The 17442-nt window shown below is 43.4% G+C and overlaps 1 protein-coding gene across 3 annotated transcripts in view; it reads right to left on the bottom strand.

Annotated features, from left to right (window-relative positions):
- sestd1 (SEC14 and spectrin domains 1) overlaps positions 1–17442 on the bottom strand; it is a 218177-nt gene that overhangs the window by 200168 nt on the left and 567 nt on the right. The window lies entirely within an intron of this gene.

Genomic DNA, 17442 nt, shown 5'->3' with positions numbered 1-17442 from the left:
AGGCCGCAACCCTCAGTTTGAAAAAAACTCTGATTTCGTGCTTTCACGTCTTTTAAAAATAATTCTGCTTTCCAGTTCTTGACTAACAAAGTGATTAGCACCACAATTTCCCACATTGTATTCCATCAGCTATATCGGCCATCTTGTTGCCCACGACATATCTGTGTCCTATTTGAGCCCTCCTTACATTTTACATTCACATCTAGCTTTGTGTTATGATCCACAGAGAGGCCAATATCTTTTTTAAAAGATTTGAATTCCCAGAGACCGCCTCAAAGGATCATAAAGTTTCACATTTTAAAGACTTTTACAGTAACAAAACAAAATCAACATTAAGTAAACAATAATTAGAAGGCAACTACACTGAACTACAGAAAAGACCAGACCCAAACAGTTACTAGGATACTGGACAAGAGCCGCAATATTTTATTTAATTTGTAAGACTGTGGGGAAGGATACTTCGTTCCAGGAGTGATTCCTTGCACAAATAGAGATATGGTACATTAAAACAAACTTTATTAACAACACAGGATTAAAATAACTTTAATATCATACAATAATAGAACATAGAACATAGAACAGTACAGCACAGAACAGGCCCTTCGGCCCTCGATGTTGTGCCGAGCAATGATCACCCTACTTGAACCCACGTAACCCGTATACCCGTAACCCAACAATCCCCCCATTAACCTTACACTACGGGCAATTTAGCATTGCCAATCCACCTAACCCGCACATCTTTGGACTGTGGGAGGAAACCGGAGCACCCGGAGGAAACCCACGCACACACAGGGAGGACGTGCAGACTCCACACAGACAGTGACCCAGCCGGGAATCGAACCTGGGACCCTGGAGCTGTGAAGCATTGATGCTAACCACCATGCTACCGTGAGGCCCCTATGCTACCGTGAGGCCCCGTGACAATAATAATCTTTATTGTCACAAGTAGGCTTACATTAACACTGCAATGAAGTTATTGTGAAAAGCCCCTTGTCGCCACATTCCGGCGCCTGTTCGGATACACACAGGGAGAATTCAGAATGTCCAAATTGCATTACAGCACGTCTTTTGGGACTTTTGTGAGGAAACCGGAGCACCTGGAGGACACAGGGAGAATTTGCAGACTCCACACAGGCAGTGACCCAAGCCGGTAATGGAACCTGGGACCCTGCAGTTGTGAAGCTACAGTGCTATCCACTGTGCTACTGTGCTGCCCTAAATAGTTTACATTTAACAATGCTTAACAATAAAATAAAACACTAAACCCTAACTGCTATCTTTTATCGTCACTCAAACAAAACCCATCTCAGGTCAAAATCCACTTTTAAATAGTTAGCTTACCCAGGAATACTTGCTTTATTGAGATATCTTTGATAAACTGCTTTGAGAAGGAGGGATCCTTTAGCAACCAGCATACAGAACCTTTTCTGTTCAACTTCCCAGCATTTGGCAAAAAGCTGCTCGGCTGTTCACATCCCAATCTAAACTGCTTTTTTCCAGAAACTGAAACTCAACACCTGACTGCTTCAGCCTCTGGTTCCTCCCATTAACTACAGAATCTTACAAAGGCTTTGTTGCAGACGTCGAGCCGCGGGCACGTCACCCGACCTGTTGCATCCAGTGAGATCGAGATCACGCCTTCACTGGGCACGATCCAGAAGTGCGATCGAGATCACGCCTTCACTGGGCACGATCCAGAAGTGCGATCGAGATCACGCCTTCACTGGGCACGATCCAGATAATCATTTAAAACAAACCATTAAGATTATCTAAATATGCGCACCCTATTTGATGCCACATTCTCAGGGCTCCCAGGAGTTACTAGCCGCACTGACAAAGCCATACCCGGGCACCAATTAGAACTGATTTCCATAAGCAGAGACCAGGCAAGATGGCCACTCCTGGGAGCTCGGAGAACATTGGAGCCCCACAGAGTGGTCGGGGCGAGGGCAAGACAGTGCCCCAGCACCATGGCAGTATCAATCAGGTTGGTACTGCCCAGGTGTCAGGTTGGTCGTGCCAGGGCACAATGTTGGCACTGTCAAGAGACAGGGCCTGAGGGGGGGTGGGGCATGCTCATGAAAGTAAGGATGAAGGAGAGTTATGAAGGGGCGCCATGAATGTTGGAGGGGGGGTTTGTAGGGGGCGACGTGAAAATGGAGAGTTGAAATGGGGGGGGCCCCACAGCGACCCCATAGCGGGGTATGTGGGTATGTTCACTTAGGATGGAGGGCCGATGCCCAAAACGATGGATGGATGTGAGGCACGATCATCCTCATGCCTGGGTGGTGGGGGAGTGGGTACTCTTGATAACTTTCAGTGCTGGGAGAGGTTGCCCATCAGGGTCAAGGGTTGGAGGTATTGTCCATGTCTGAGGAGGGTCACATTACCCGCGGATGGGCGATGGCGGTCACAATGTCTGCAGGTGGGGTTGGAAGACCCATAACCTCACTTTGAGAACAGGTCACCCTTTCAAAATGGCACCCTGATCTCAGAGGAGCCGGTCTGGGTGGCGAATTTAGTTCCCCACTGCTGAAAGAAATTCTGTGTGTGAGATTGACCGTTGAGAAACTCCCCAAGCCCCAAGAATATGACCCAAGTGTGGATGAATACAGGTCTGGATCTCACCCAAAAAGTCATTGGCGCACACACACTGCCAAACCCACCCAATATTCTGGGTGAATTGCACCCAATGTCTCCAAACATCTATTCCCCAGGGAACCTTCTTCATATAAACAAAATTCCATTAGCCATACTTCAGGTAAACAATATACATAGCTGGAATGATGATTTTATTTATTGCAATGGTTTAACTGCACCTCTGTAGCCAAAAGGCCTGGTTGTCTTTTAAACCATGATTTTTCTAAAATTACCAGAGCAGTCATATATACATTAACCCAGGCTTTTAACCCTTGCTGCACTAAATACATATAATACAACATACATCTGAAATTCCGACATTCATCAAACCAGTAGCCAGAGGTTTGTTTCCTCAGTCTTCCGTGAAATCCCAAATCAATTTCCAGCAGCATGGCTCACTTCGGTGTTCCTTCCTCTGGCCATACAAAGATGACATTTCCAGTCCTTAGATTTCTACAGATTCACCTCCTTCGACCACATAACACCATCCCACCTGTCTGATAGCCAACAGAGAAACAGACTTTTCCCTCTGCTGACTGTAACAGCTTCAGTCCCTCTGGGACTCTCCCTCTCTCTGTACCCAGGATTTAATTTTTAAATAGTGTGTAGTCGATCACGACAAAACCAGCTGCTGTCATTTGTTTTCCGGTATTACACCTGGCATGTGGTTTTCAATAGACCTGGATCTTATCCTTTGATAACCAGGTAACATCAGTTTATCATTAGGCAAAATTAATAGGTCATATATAAAAACAGAAAATGCTGGAAAAGCTCAGCAGGTCTAACAGCATCTGTGGAGAGAAGCAGAATTAACATTTCATTTCTAACATGACTCTTCATCAACAGGTTGAGATTGGAAGAGATGGTGAATGCAATGAGGCAAGAGGAAATGGAAGTTAGGATTTGGGAATGGAACGAGGGTTTGGAGAGATAAGGTTCATTGTAAGCAATAGGTGAGCAAGGGAGAGTGCAAAAAAGGTAGGGGTGATTGTAGGGAAGGCAGTTATAGGATGGTGGATGCCTTGAGTTAAAAGTAGAGATTGGGGGGTCTGGGTGGAATGTTGGTGGAAAACGTATGAATGCCAACAGTGAATTATCGGGTTAGGGGCTGATACAATGGATTAGAAGGATGTCAGAGATTTTGTGGAAGTGATGCAAATGTAAGGACCTGAAAGCGGACAAAAAAAAGGGTTAAAGGAATCTAGGAACAGGTGGGGATAGTGATCTGCATATCTCGGTGTATGTAAAGGGTTAGTATACAGAAGTAACAGCTAGATAACCACTAGATGGCAGCACTAGAGATGGGTACAAAAAGGTAAACTCAGAGAGTTCCCACCTCTTCGTGTTTAGAGTGACTAGTGACCAGAGGTAGAGAGAGATAGCTTAGTGTGCAGGTGTCGTTAATCATAGTTAATATATATTTAGTCTTGTTAATTTAATCTATAATTTAGTTGTTGAAGAGAGAACAGACTCAGTTAGCTAACTTTACTTTCCAAATATTGATTGGAACCTTTATAGGTCGAACAGTTCGGTGGGGCAGTTTTTGTACAGTGTGTGCAAGAGGGTTTCCTGACACAATATGTGGATAGGCCGACAAGAGGTGGGACCACATTGGATTTGGTACTGGGTAATGAACTGGGCCAAGTGTTAAGATTTGTTTGTGGGAGAGCACTTTGGAGATAGTGACCACAATTCGGTGTCTTTCACTATTACAAAGGAGAGGGATAGGGCCATACGGCAGGGCAAGGTTTATAATTGGGGGAGGGGTAATTATGATGCGATTAGGCAAGAATTAGGAGCATAAGATGGGAACAGAAACTGTCAGGGAAAGGCACAAATGAAAAGGGGAGCTTGTTCAAGGAATAAATACTGTGTGTCCTTGATAGGTATGTCCCTGTCAGGCAGGGAGGAAATGGCCGTGTGAGGGAACCATGGTTCACAAAAGACGTTGAATGTCTTGTCAAGAGGAAAAAGGAAGCGTATGTAAGGATGAGAAAACAAGGTTCAGTTGGGTCACTTGAGGGTTACAAGGTAGCAAGGATTGAGCTTAACAAAAAAAGGGCTTAGGAGAGCTAGGAGGGGACATGAGAAGTCCTTGGTGGGTCGGATCAAGGAAAACCCCAAGGCTTTTTACTCTTGAGATGTGAGAAATAAAAGAATGACCAGGGTGAGGTTAGGGCCGGTCAAGGACAGTAGTGGGAACTTGCGCGTGGAGTCAGAAGAGATAGGAGGCGTTGAATGAATACTTTTCTTCAGTGTTCACCAAGGAGAGGGGCCAGGTTTTTGAGGATGAGAGTGTGATACAGGCGGGTAGGCTAGAGGAGGTAGATGTTCTGAGGAAGGATGTATCAGCAATTTTGAAAATCCTTAGGGTCGACAAATCCCCTGGGCCACATGGGATATATCCTAGGATTTTTTGGGAGGCAAGGGACGAGATTGCAGAGCCTTTGGCTTTGATCTTTGGGTCCTCAGTCATGGGGATAGTGCCAGAGACCTGGAGAGTGGCGAATGTTGTTCCTCTGTTCAAGAAAGGGAATAGGAATCACCCTGGTAATTATAGGCCAGTTAATCTTACTTCGGTGGTCGGCAAGTTAACGGAAAAGATCCTTCAGGATCTTTTCAAGACCATTTGGAAAGATGCAGGATAGTCAACACGGATTCGTGAAGGCTAAGTCTTGCCTCACAAATTTGATTGAATTCTTTGAGGAGGTAACTAAGTGTGTAGATGAAGGTAGAGCAGTTGATGTCGTATACATGGATTTAACTAAGGCGTTTGAGAAGGTTCCCCATGGTCGGCTCATGGAGAAAGTAAGGCGGTGTGGGATAGAGGGAAATTTGGCCAATTGGATAAGTAACTGGCTATCACATGGAAGACAAAGTGTGATGGTGGATGGCAAATTTTCAGACTGGAAACCAGTTACCAGCAGTGTACCACAGGGATCAGTGCTGGGTCCTCTGCTATTTGTGATTTTTATCAAATGACTTGGAGGAGGGGGCTGAAGGGTGGGTCAGTAAATTTGATGATGACACCAAGATTGGTGGAGTAGTGGATGAGGTGGAGGGCTGTTGTAGGCTGCAAAGAGACATTGATAGGATGCAGAGCTGGGCCCAAAAATGGCAGATGGAGTTTAACCCCGATAAGTGCGAGGTGATTCATTTTGGTAAGAAAAATTTGAATGCGGATTACAGAGTCAACGGCAGGATTCTGAGGAATGTGGAGTAACAGAGAGATCTTGGGGTTCATGTCCACAGATCGCTGAAGGTTGCCACTCAAGTGGATAGAGCTGTGAAGAAGGCTTATAGTGTGTTAGCGTTATTAACAGGGGGCTTGAGTTTAAAAGCCGCGAGGTTATGCTGCAACTGTACATGGCCCTGGTGAGACCACATTTGGAGTATTGTGTGCAGTTCTGGTCACCTCACTATAGGAAGGATGTGGAAGCAATGGAAAGGGTGCAAATGAGATTTACCAGGATGCTGCCTGGTTTGGAGGATAGGTCTTATGAGGAAAGGTTGAGGGAGCTAGGGCTTTTTTCTTTGGAGCGGAGGAGGATGAGAGGTGACTTAATAGAGGTTTATAAGATGACGAGGCAGATAGATAGAGTGGACGTTCAGAGACTATTTCCTCGGGCGGATGTAGCTGTTACAAGGGGGCATAACTACAAGGTTCAGGGTGGGAGATATAGGAGGGATGTCCGAGGTACGTTCTTTACTCAGAGAGTGGTTAGAGTGTGGAATGGACTGCCTGCTGTGATAGTGGAGTCGGACACTTGAGGAACTTTCAAGCGGTTATTGGATAGGCACATTGAGCACACGAGAATGACGGACTGGGATAGCTTGATCTTTGTTTCGGACGAAGCTCGGCACAACATCGAGGGCCGAAGGGCCTGTTCTGTGCTGTTCTATGTTAATACCAGAGAAGAGTTCTGATGAATTGGTAATGAAGAATTGTATTACACTTTGCTTCTCTCTCCACAGAATCTGCCAGCCTTGCTGAGTTCTTCCAGCATCTTCTGTTTTTATTTTAGATTTCCAGCATCTGCACTATGTTGCTTTTATATTAACAAGTCACATGCTCCCTTCTTCCCTTGAATTTCTTCCCTTGAATTAAAAGACAGTTTAAAACATAACCACCTTATAAAATGACATATTTGTGACATTTGTATTATCTGAAAACTTGTAAATCCATGTACACTATTTCTACTTGTTCCTCTTTTACTCTCTAAAACTTTTAATAAATTTCCTGAACGTGATTTCCCGGTCCTAAAAACATGTCAGCTCTGCTATTCATATCACAAAATTCTGAGTGTATTGTTAAGATTTCCCTAATAATAACTCCAACATTATCTTAATAACTGACGTCAGACCAAAAGGTCTGTAAGTCCCCATTTCTCTCTACCTCCTTTCTTGAATATTGGCGTTACATTTTCTGACTTCAGAAATTTAGCTTGAGTAATTCTAGAACCTCGAGAATGCAGGAAAATCAGAACAAGTTCATCAACTATCTGCAGACACCTCTTTTAGAACTCCGAGATGTAGGCAATCAGGTCCAGGTAATTTGTCAGTTTTTAGTCCCTTAAGTTTCTGTCATACTTCTTCTCTGCTGATATTAGTTTTTCATTCTTATTAGGCTTTTGATTACCCTCTATTTCTGGTATGCATTTTGTGTCTTCTATTGTGAAGACAGACAAAATATTTGTTTAATGTCTGCCATTTTCTCATACCCTGCAATAATTTCTCGTCTATATCTAAGGGACCATCATTTTTTTAAAAATATTTTATTCAAGGCATTTTCACATATCCAAAAAACAACAAAAAAATTCAGGAAACAACCAATAACCACACCCCACCAGCGAATGTCCATTTCATTCCAACCAGTGGCCTCGTCCAGCATACTAAGCTGCCAAGAAAGGGCAGAGGCAGTCAAACAGGCTAATGTGTGGGGCTGCTGTCATGGGACATGGGCATCATCCCTCACTTCCTCAGTCCCTCCAACTCAGGACTCATTAATGTCACAAGTCTGTTGTCAGAAGCTCCCCTCCAATGACACAAGAACCCCTAAGGGGACTTCCACGATGAAGATGGGAGCCACATGCACCTCAGCCAGAGTTGAGAGTGCAAACTGTCTCCATCTTATCCTCAGAAACAGGGAGAGCTCCCAGTTGGGGCTGGTTTAGCACAGTAGGCTAAACAGCTGGCTTGTAATGCAGAACAAGGCCAGCAGCGCGGGTTCAATTCCCGTACCGGCCTCCCCGAACCGGCGCCGGAATGGGGCGACAAGGGGCTTTTCACAATAACTTCATTGAAGCCTATGTGTGACAATAAGTGATTATTATTATTATTATGTAGCTAGTGTTATGAACAGGTGGATGTTTATTTAAACAGGGCGGATTTCTCCTCTCGCCATCTGTCCTTGAAGAGAAAGGTGTTTTGATTTTGATTTGCTTTCCCCCTTTATAAGTGGTGGTGCATTTTGCAACCCCTTCGAATTGCGCTGATCTAATTTTTAGTAATAACCCCAGAGCAAACTCAAGATAGGATGAATCCCAGAGCAAAGTCAGGGCAGCAGGGTAGCATGGTGGTTAGCATAAATGCTTCACAGCTCCAGGGTCCCAGGTTCGATTCCCGGCTGGGTCACTGTCTGTGTGGAGTCTGCACGTCCTCCCCCTGTGTGCGTGGGTTTCCTCCGGGTGCTCCGGTTTCCTCCCACAGTCCAAAGATGTGCGGGTTAGGTGGATTGGCCATGTTAAATTGCCCGTAGTGTCCTAATAAAAGTAAGGTTAAGGGGGGAGTTGTTGGGTTACGGGTATAGGGTGGATACGTGAGTTTGAGTAGGGTGATCATGGCTCGGCACAACATTGAGGGCCGAAGGGCCTGTTCTGTGCTGTACTGTTCTATGTTCTAAAGTCGAGGTATGATGAACTCAACGGATTAATTTATTTGCACATTGGAACACAGGAGAAGGGGAGCAACTTTGCCTCATTTGCACTCACACAGTAAAAGAGCGATGGACAAAAGAAACATACAGAGCAAAGGCTTAATGTTTACAAGTCCAGAATCAAAGTCCACTGAGGTATTCCTTCATGGAGGTCAGGGGGTTGAAAACTGATGCTGTACAATTCATTTTTCCAGTGGAGTTGACTTCACATGGGCAGATAGGCACACAGAGATGAATCAGTCTTGTAGGCAATGGTACAAAATCTTAGATTGAAACAGTGTAGATTGAACACCCAGGCCCAATCTGGGTAGAGCCCTTTCTCTGTGCTGTTGCTTGTAGATGGTAAATTGACAGAAGGAGTTTTCTGTGCAACAAGGCAATATAATTGGTTCCAACAGCTAGAGGGTCATGTCACTTGACTCCCACCTCTCCACGCTGGTTTTGACAAAGGTTGTGTATCCCTTTGTCTGGGTCTCTGAGATTGTGAAATGTAGGATGGGAAGATGGCATAGTGGTTAGCACTGCTGCTTCACAACATCAGGGACCTAGTTCGATTCTGACCTTAGGTGACTGTCTCTGTGGAGGAACAAGATTGCCGCTGCACTCTCTGAACTCCCCTTCAATGTTGGCAAGAGGTTGATGACCCTATCCCTACACCTCAACCGCAACCAATGTGCCACTGCTATCACTGCATACACGTTTAGATTCCAACCATGAAGTCGAGGAGAGATTCTACTGCCGATCTTGATGGTGTCTTTGCTTCCATCCCCAGGGATGACCAGGTCATCCTCCTAGGTGACTTTAATGACCTGACCTCGTATGCAAATACTCTTTTGCAGCAGGAAGGATAACAACATTAAATTCTAAATGTAGCCTCACCAGTTCGTTTTTTGCATCATAAAACTTGTCATTTATTTAATCATAACTTGATAATTTTGTAAGTGAGATTTGTTGACGAAGCAAGTTTTATTTAATTGCCTGAGGCATTGCCTTGGAGAAAGAAACAGGGAGCTATGGGATCTCCATGTTCTCTCAATAATAATACAATCTTAATTGTCACAAGTAACCTTACATTAACACTGCAATGAAGTTACTGTGAAAATCCCCGAGTCGCCACATACCGGCGCCTGTTCGGGAACACAGAGGGAGAATACAGAATGTCCAATTCACCTAACAGCACATCTTTCGGGACTTGTGGGTGGAAACTGGAGCACCCAGAGGAAACCCACGCAGACACAGGGAGAACATGCAAACTCCACACAGACCGTGACCCAAGCCGGCAATCGAACCTGGGACCCTGGCGCTGTGAAGCAACAGTGATAACCACTGTGCTCCCGTGCCACACATAAAGCTGCCCATCAAGGAGCAAGGCTTGAACGTATTGCTTTTGTTTATATAGAATGGGTCCCTATGAATGAGAATATGCTGCTTTTGAGCTTGACTGATTATCTGAGGTTCGTTGCTATTAACACACTTAGAAATGTTCATCAAGTGCTGCCTAATTGTGGAATTATATGTAACAGTAGGTGTTTTACACAGCAACATACATTGAAAATAGAAGGAGGCGGCCATTTGGCCCTTGGAGCCTGCTATGCCATTCATTATGATCATGGCTAATCATCAAGTTCAATACCCTGGGGCAGCACGATAGCGCAGTGGTTAGTGCTGCTGCCTCACGGCGCCGAGGTCCCAGGTTCGATCTCGGCTCTGGGTCTCTGTCCGTGTGGAGTTTGCACTTTCCCCCGTGCTTGCGTGGGTTTTGCTCCCACAACCCGGAAAATGTGCAAGAAAGGTGAATTGGCCCTCTAAATTGCCCCTTAATTGGAGAAAATTAATTGGGTACTCAAAATTTTAAATTAAAGTTCAATACCCTGATCCTGTCTTCTCGCTCCCGTCCCCCCCCCCCCCCCCCATCCACTATCACAATGCCTCAATAGAAACATTTTAATTTGATTTTGCAAGCCCCTTTAGTTGCTGCAGTTTGACTTGTCTCCTTTCTGAATCTCCTACACAAATATGTAAATAACAGTACTGTGGAATGGCTCCAGCACGGACCTTTTCCTGTCAAAACAGGTGCAAAACACAACGTTGCGTTGTTCATCAACACTATTCTTAATCTTTCTTGCAACAGCGATGCAACTGACTATGACAGCCTTTCCCGCCCCAGCCGTGATATTCATGGCAGTATGTTGATGATGCACAAGTTAGTGCTCACTCTGAAGAAGAGTTACAACAGATAGTTGACCTATATACCAAATCTGACAACAGCATAGCCTTGCCTTGAACACCAGGAAGCCCAAAGTCCTCTACCAACCCACAACAAATCCAATGCATTCAATTGAGATTCCTGGTGAAAATGTCACTCACTTTCCATACCTTGGAAATTATCTTAAAAAGCTGATATTGGAATTGATGGTGTACCTCTTCATCAACATATTATCTCAGTCTATAATGAATTACATACAGCAGTTTTGAGACCCAACGCGAAACTTAAAGGCTATGGGACAGCGATTCTCCAAAGCAAAACCTCAGTATACAAATATACTGTGGAGCAGCACGGTAGCATTGTGGGGACAGCACGGTAGCACTGTGGGGGGCAGCATGGTAGCATTGTGGTTAGCACAATTGCTTCACAGCTCCAGGGTCACAGGTTCGATTCCGGCTTGGGTCACTGTCTGTGCAGAGTCTGCATATCCTCCACGTGTGTGCGTGGGTTTCCTCCCACAATCAAAGATGTGCAGGTTAGGTGGATTAGCCATGATAAATTGCTCTTAGTGTCCAAAATTGCCCTTAGTGTTGGGTGGGGTTACTGGGTTATGGGGATAGGGTGGAGCTGTTGACCTTGGGTAGGGTGCTCTTTCCAAGAGCCGGTGCAGACTCGATGGGCCGAATTGAATCCGCACTGCTGGCCTTGTTCTGCAATACAAATCAGCTGTTTAGCCCACGGTGCTAAACCAGCCCCTCATGTGGCTAACTGGAAATTACAATGTGGCTAATTGCATTTTTAATTAGTAAGAATGAAAGTGAGACACGTCTTTGAGCATTCACAGTCCACATTTGAAGCAATCACTGTGATTAACTGAAGTACCACTCAACTCTGGAAGGGTTTCAAAACTGCACCAAGGTGTGTTGCGTCTGGCACATTCATTCAAACATTGGTCCAAGAGAAAGACTGCATTGCAAAGTTTTGCTGCTAATGCTAGCAGATGTTTGTTCAGTACACAAGTACAAGGTATATTTAAATGTATTGCATGCATAGCACTTTGTAAATTAATCAATGACTAAAACAGTAACACCACAGTCATGGCGAAGCGAGGCAGCAATTTAAATTGGAGAACACTACTTTAATTATTAATTTTTCCACACTCAATATTAATTTTGTTTGCCAATTATCCTATTCACAGGATCAACTGCATCAGCTGAAGAGCTATTCACTTAAAGACAAAAGTCCCAAACAGCAAGATCAATATTTATCAAAAAACTGGCCACGTTCCAATACAATCAAAGACAGTTATAGTTATCAACAGTTTTTTGATTTTGTATCTATCAGTGTGAATCTAAATTCAGTGAAGGCAGCATTTTATTGCAATAAAACTTGTCTGCTATCCCTGCCTCAATATTTGTGTAGTCTTGCTCTGCATCAGAGGATTGTTGCCATGGTGACAACTATTTGCTGGCAATGGTAAGCTGTAACCAATGACCTTGGGAATAAGGAATGTCACCAGAAAAACCCTCAAGTGGCTTTGTGCATTAACTGAAATAAATTCAAACCATTTTCAAAGGTGAACAACTAATATTTAGCCTCGCACAATAACAGATGAGAACTTAGAAAACTACGTTCATATCTTAAAATACAATAGATCCACATCTTATCCCTTATAGATAAAACAGAGATCTCTATCAAACATATTGACTCAATCCATCTCATAGACAAATATAGAATGAAATAACTTAAATTATCAAGTGCTCAACACTTCCAGAACTTTTGCAGCACTTCAAAAACAAACAGTCTTAGGTTATCTCATTACAGGTGCCAGACTACTTGGGACATGCCAACTCTTGTTTTTTGGAACAATAATATTATGGAGCTATAATGATTATTTTAAAAATAAACTCCTCGTAGGACTAGTCCCAAAAGCAAACTGTATGGTTTTCAAAGATAGTCAGGAAATCACTGAATTCAATCTACAGAATATTGGTTAAAATGTCTGAAATCCATGGTTAAATGCATATTTAAAATAAAGAAATGTTTGCCCTTAGAATGAGCAGAATGACGGAATTTGTAATGATCAATAAATATCCCAGGTTTTCAACATGTATTGCAAATACCTTTTTTTAAGAATATAAATCCCAGTATTATGAATTAAAGTTTTAAGTGTAGATAGTGGGGGCATCTGATTGAGAAACTAGCAAACATAACCCCACCAGGACCACTCAGCTCCTTACCTCATAACAGCCTTGGTCCAAACAACAGATACGATGAGAGTTACTACTCTTGTCATTATGGCTGCATTTGACTGAATATGGTATCAAAGAGCCCTACCAAAACTAGAGTCCATGGGAATCAGAGGGAAAACTCTCTACTGGTTGGGTTCATACCCCTACCACAAAGGAAGATGATTGTTGGAGGTCAATCAAATCAGCCCCAGGACATCATTGCAGGGTTTCCTCAGGCTAATGTCCTGGGCCGAAACATCTTCAGCTGCTTCATCATAAGGTCAGAAGTGGCGATGTTCGCCGATGATTGCACGATGTTCAGTGTCATTCACGATTCTTCAGATATGGAAGCAGTCCGTGTCCAGATCCAGTAATACCCGAACACCATAATTGGCAAATGACATTTGTGTCACACAATTGCCAAACAATTACCATCTGCAATGAGGGAGAATACAGCCATATCGCCATGGCATTACTATCGCTGAATCCCCCACAATCAACATCTGGGGGGGGTTACCAGCGACCAGAAACCGATTTCAGTCAGCCATAGAAATACTGTAGCTACAAGAGAAGCTCGGAGGCTGGGAACTCTATGATGAATAACTCACTGCCCGATTCCCCAAAGCTTGTCCACCATCTACAAGGCACAGGTCAGGAGCATGATGGAATACTCTGCACTTGCCTGGATGAGTGCACCTGCAACAACACTCAAGAAGCTCCACACCGATCATTCGCCTGGTACCCCATCCATAAACATTCACTCTCTCCCCCATCGACATAAAATGATAGCAGTGTTCCATCTACAGATGCACTGCAACAACTCATCAAGGCTCCTTCAACAATACCGTCTAAACCTGCAAACTCTACCACGGAGACATACAAGGGCAGCAGATGTATGGGAACACCACCAGCTGCCTCCAAGCCACATACCACCTTGAGTTGAAAATATATCACTGTTCGCTCTACTGGGTTAAAATCCTGGAACTCCCTTCCTAACAGCACAGGAACTGCAGCAGTTCAAGAAAGTGGCTCACCACCATTTCCTCAAGGACAATTCGGGATGGGCAATAATTACCAACCGAGACATTAAGGCCCACATCACATTAAAGAATTTTTTAAAACTCAAAAATCCCTACTTAAAAGGTAGTATCCGCGAAGGTTGGATTTAACAGTTAAAAAATGGAGGACTAATCATTTGGCTTGTGGTAGAGCCAGAGGGTCTCTATTTACTTCAATAAAATATTTATATTATGTGTGTGGTTTACAGAAGAAAAAAGCAGTGGGTATACAAGGGAGTTCCTTGATAGGAACAGAAATTCTGAGGAAACGGTCGTAAACTCTCTTAGCAATATAAATTATTCAAATGGATTGCAGAATCAAAGGATTGTGTTGAAGGTAAAATTATTCATTTACATTTCCATGTGACGACATCCAAAAGAATGCTAAATTGTCACAGAGATGTGTTGATGTTTTGTTTATGTTATCTGGGTGCTTGCTCAGAAAGTAGGCAGTTGCAGCTCTGCTTTGGTGTAGGCTGCATATCACTGGATTGGGAAAGCCAACAGGAGTTGACTGTTAGTCAGACCTGCACTATAAGCAATTAAAATATTAACTTTATTGTTTACCTCATGGAATACTGATGGAGCTCAAGCGCAGTTTGGATTTTGTGGTGGGAAAAGTCGTGGAAGATTTGCCTAGCTTACAGTTGGGGAAGAAATCCATTGACCTTCTCAGAGGTTTGTGGCAGAAAGCAGTAAGCAGAGTTAGCTTGGAAGGCTGAAAGTAGTTGTTGGGTATCTCTCAGCAACCAGAACAAAGAGTCGAGGCATCCACAATTGTGAGGTATTAAATAACAGTTGGAGGATTACTTTGCTAAAACCCTGAAGGAAGGTTTATCTCAGAGAATAGCTGGAATACTGAGGAGCATTAAGTGAATTCCAGGGAGCTGTGGCATACATTCGAGTTGGATCCAGGAAAAGTTAAAGAACCTTCAAGATTTCTGTAATGGATGGTTGGGGATGGGGAGGGGAGGGTACGGAGTGAAGTAAAAAGTAGAACTGAGTTCGTAGCATAAGTCATTAACACCTATTGTGTCAGTGCTTTCTTAGTTTAATTCTATTAAAATAATGGTTGTTTCTGTTTGTAAAACGTTAAACCATGGGACGCGGTTCTGTCAGTTAATTATAGGGTGTTTGGATTTCTCTTTAAACGTTAACAATCTCGAACAGGATTGTTACACCTTCCAGCTTTTGTTGAACGATGCTATCACTGCAAATGTAAAGGTATTTCATATTTGATGTATTAAAGATGGGGCTAGCTATTATGTGGGATCTTTGTCAAATTTAGTTTAAGCATATCAGTTTTGCTTATTTTCTACTAAGCCTCAGACTGTGTTACAACATGTACTGTAGAATTTTTGAATTAAAAGTTCCTAAATCTGTATACTGGAGAGAGAGACACACAAAGAGAGGGTGGAGGGAGAGAGAGCCACTGTTTTTAAATTCATCCTCCACTTGTGAAGTTGGTGGGAGAGGGACGTGATTTGAAAGTTGTTTAAGGTGAAGATTTATTCCTGGATGACCTTAGTGACCACAATTCGGTGTCTTTCACTATTGCAATGGAGAGGGATAGGGCTATATGGCAGGGCAAGGTTTATAATTGGGGGAGGGGTAATTATGATGCAATTAGGCAAGAATTAGGGAGCCTAAGATGGGAACAGAAACTGTCAGGGAAAGGCACAAATGAAAAGTGGAGCTTGTTCAAGGAACAAATACTGCGTGTCCTTGATAGGTACGTCCCCGTCAGGCAGGGAGGAAATGGCAGTGTGAGGGAACCATGGTTCACAAAAGCGGTTGAATGTCTTGTCAAGAGGAACAAGATAGCTTGATCTTGGTTTCGGACAATGCTCGGCACAGCATCGAGGGCCGAAGGGCCTGTTCTGTGCTGTACTGTTCTATGTTCTATGCCTGTTACTGCTGAGCTCAAAAAAGTGCTACATTTTTAATTTGGAGAACTGCAAAATTTCAGGAGACACAATTTACACCAGAGTGGGAAAGGACGGGAAAAACGATTTGCATTTATATACCATAGTTCATCTCAGGATGCCCCAAAGCATGTTACAGCCAATTAAATACTTTACAAAGGATAATCACTGTTGTACTGTGGGAAACACACCAGTTTGCATACACCAAACTTCCACAAACAGCAATGAAATAGATCACATGTCATAAGTGTTGGTCCACCGGTGACAGCTGAAAGGATCATTGTTTATATATCTCATCTGACAGCACTGCACTCCCTCTGAGTTGTACAGAAATGATTATGTGCTCAAGTCTCATAAGTGGGGCTCAAACCCACATCTTTTTGACTCAGAGGCAAGAGTTTTATCATTCAGCTACATCTGACCCAGACTTTTGGTGTTGACAGGAGGAATGCAGACCACAACACCATGAGTAGTCATGCTCTTCTTCATATAGAACCAGGGGTTCTTTATGTCCTCATGATAAAGCAGGCAAAGCCTCAATTAATACATTCACCAAAAGATCTCCCAAAAATACAACATTTTTCCTCTGAAGAATTTGATTAAATTCTCTGCTAAGTTGCATATTGGCTGATGAACATATAACTTTCTGACTCAAAGATATGCAGTCAACCAAATGAGTCAAGATGACAACCAAGTCTTTGTGACTTAAGCAACACTGCAGTACTCCAAGGCACCATCAGTAATTAACCAGCTAACTTGGATCATTGACTGAAACATAGATGGAACAAACCATGAGTGGGGAGGTTCGCAGGATTCTTCTACTCATTCAGTTCCAAATAAAACTGTAAGCTACTTTACCAACATGTAGCTGAATGAACAGTGAAAAACATTGTTCTCCATGTTGGTAACCAATCTTTTAGTGGGTTGAACTCCACCACCATCCCGTTGGGCATTTGGGAACCACATAGCCTTGGATTTTGACAAACCGTGCCTTGCTTCGACCAAAAAAAGCTTTTTCTACAGAGCCACATTCCCCATCGAGTAAAGAGACCAGCAATGCAGATTGCTTGGCTTAGTCTTTCAAACGCAGTGATGGCTCTACACATTTCAGAAATCCAGTTGACAACAAAAAGCGCTTAAACCTTTCATCAGGCCAGTGTTATGAAATGATCTACTTCGTACTGCAGCATTTATACTCAAAATCTTCAAAAAGGGAGCAGCAATTTGGTACTTCAAGAACAGCAGATACCGTTAATTTTTTTTTGTGATTCCCTCCCAAACCACAGGAAGTACTCATTCCGTCTTTTCAAAAAATGGCTGGAGTGCGAACAACACTGCACTCTGCAGACTGACTTTCAGCATCGGGGCAACGCTTGCTTACCAAGTCGAGTGGGAAACGCAGATTGCAACTGTGGTTTTTAAATGAAATATAAACAAAGCCTTTCAC

The sequence above is a fragment of the Scyliorhinus canicula genome, chromosome 2 (assembly GCF_902713615.1).
Source record: "Scyliorhinus canicula chromosome 2, sScyCan1.1, whole genome shotgun sequence".
Taxonomy (NCBI): Eukaryota; Metazoa; Chordata; class Chondrichthyes; order Carcharhiniformes; family Scyliorhinidae; genus Scyliorhinus; species Scyliorhinus canicula.
The sequence above is the reverse complement of the archived record's forward strand: the minus strand, read 5'-3'. Positions and strand labels throughout refer to the sequence as shown.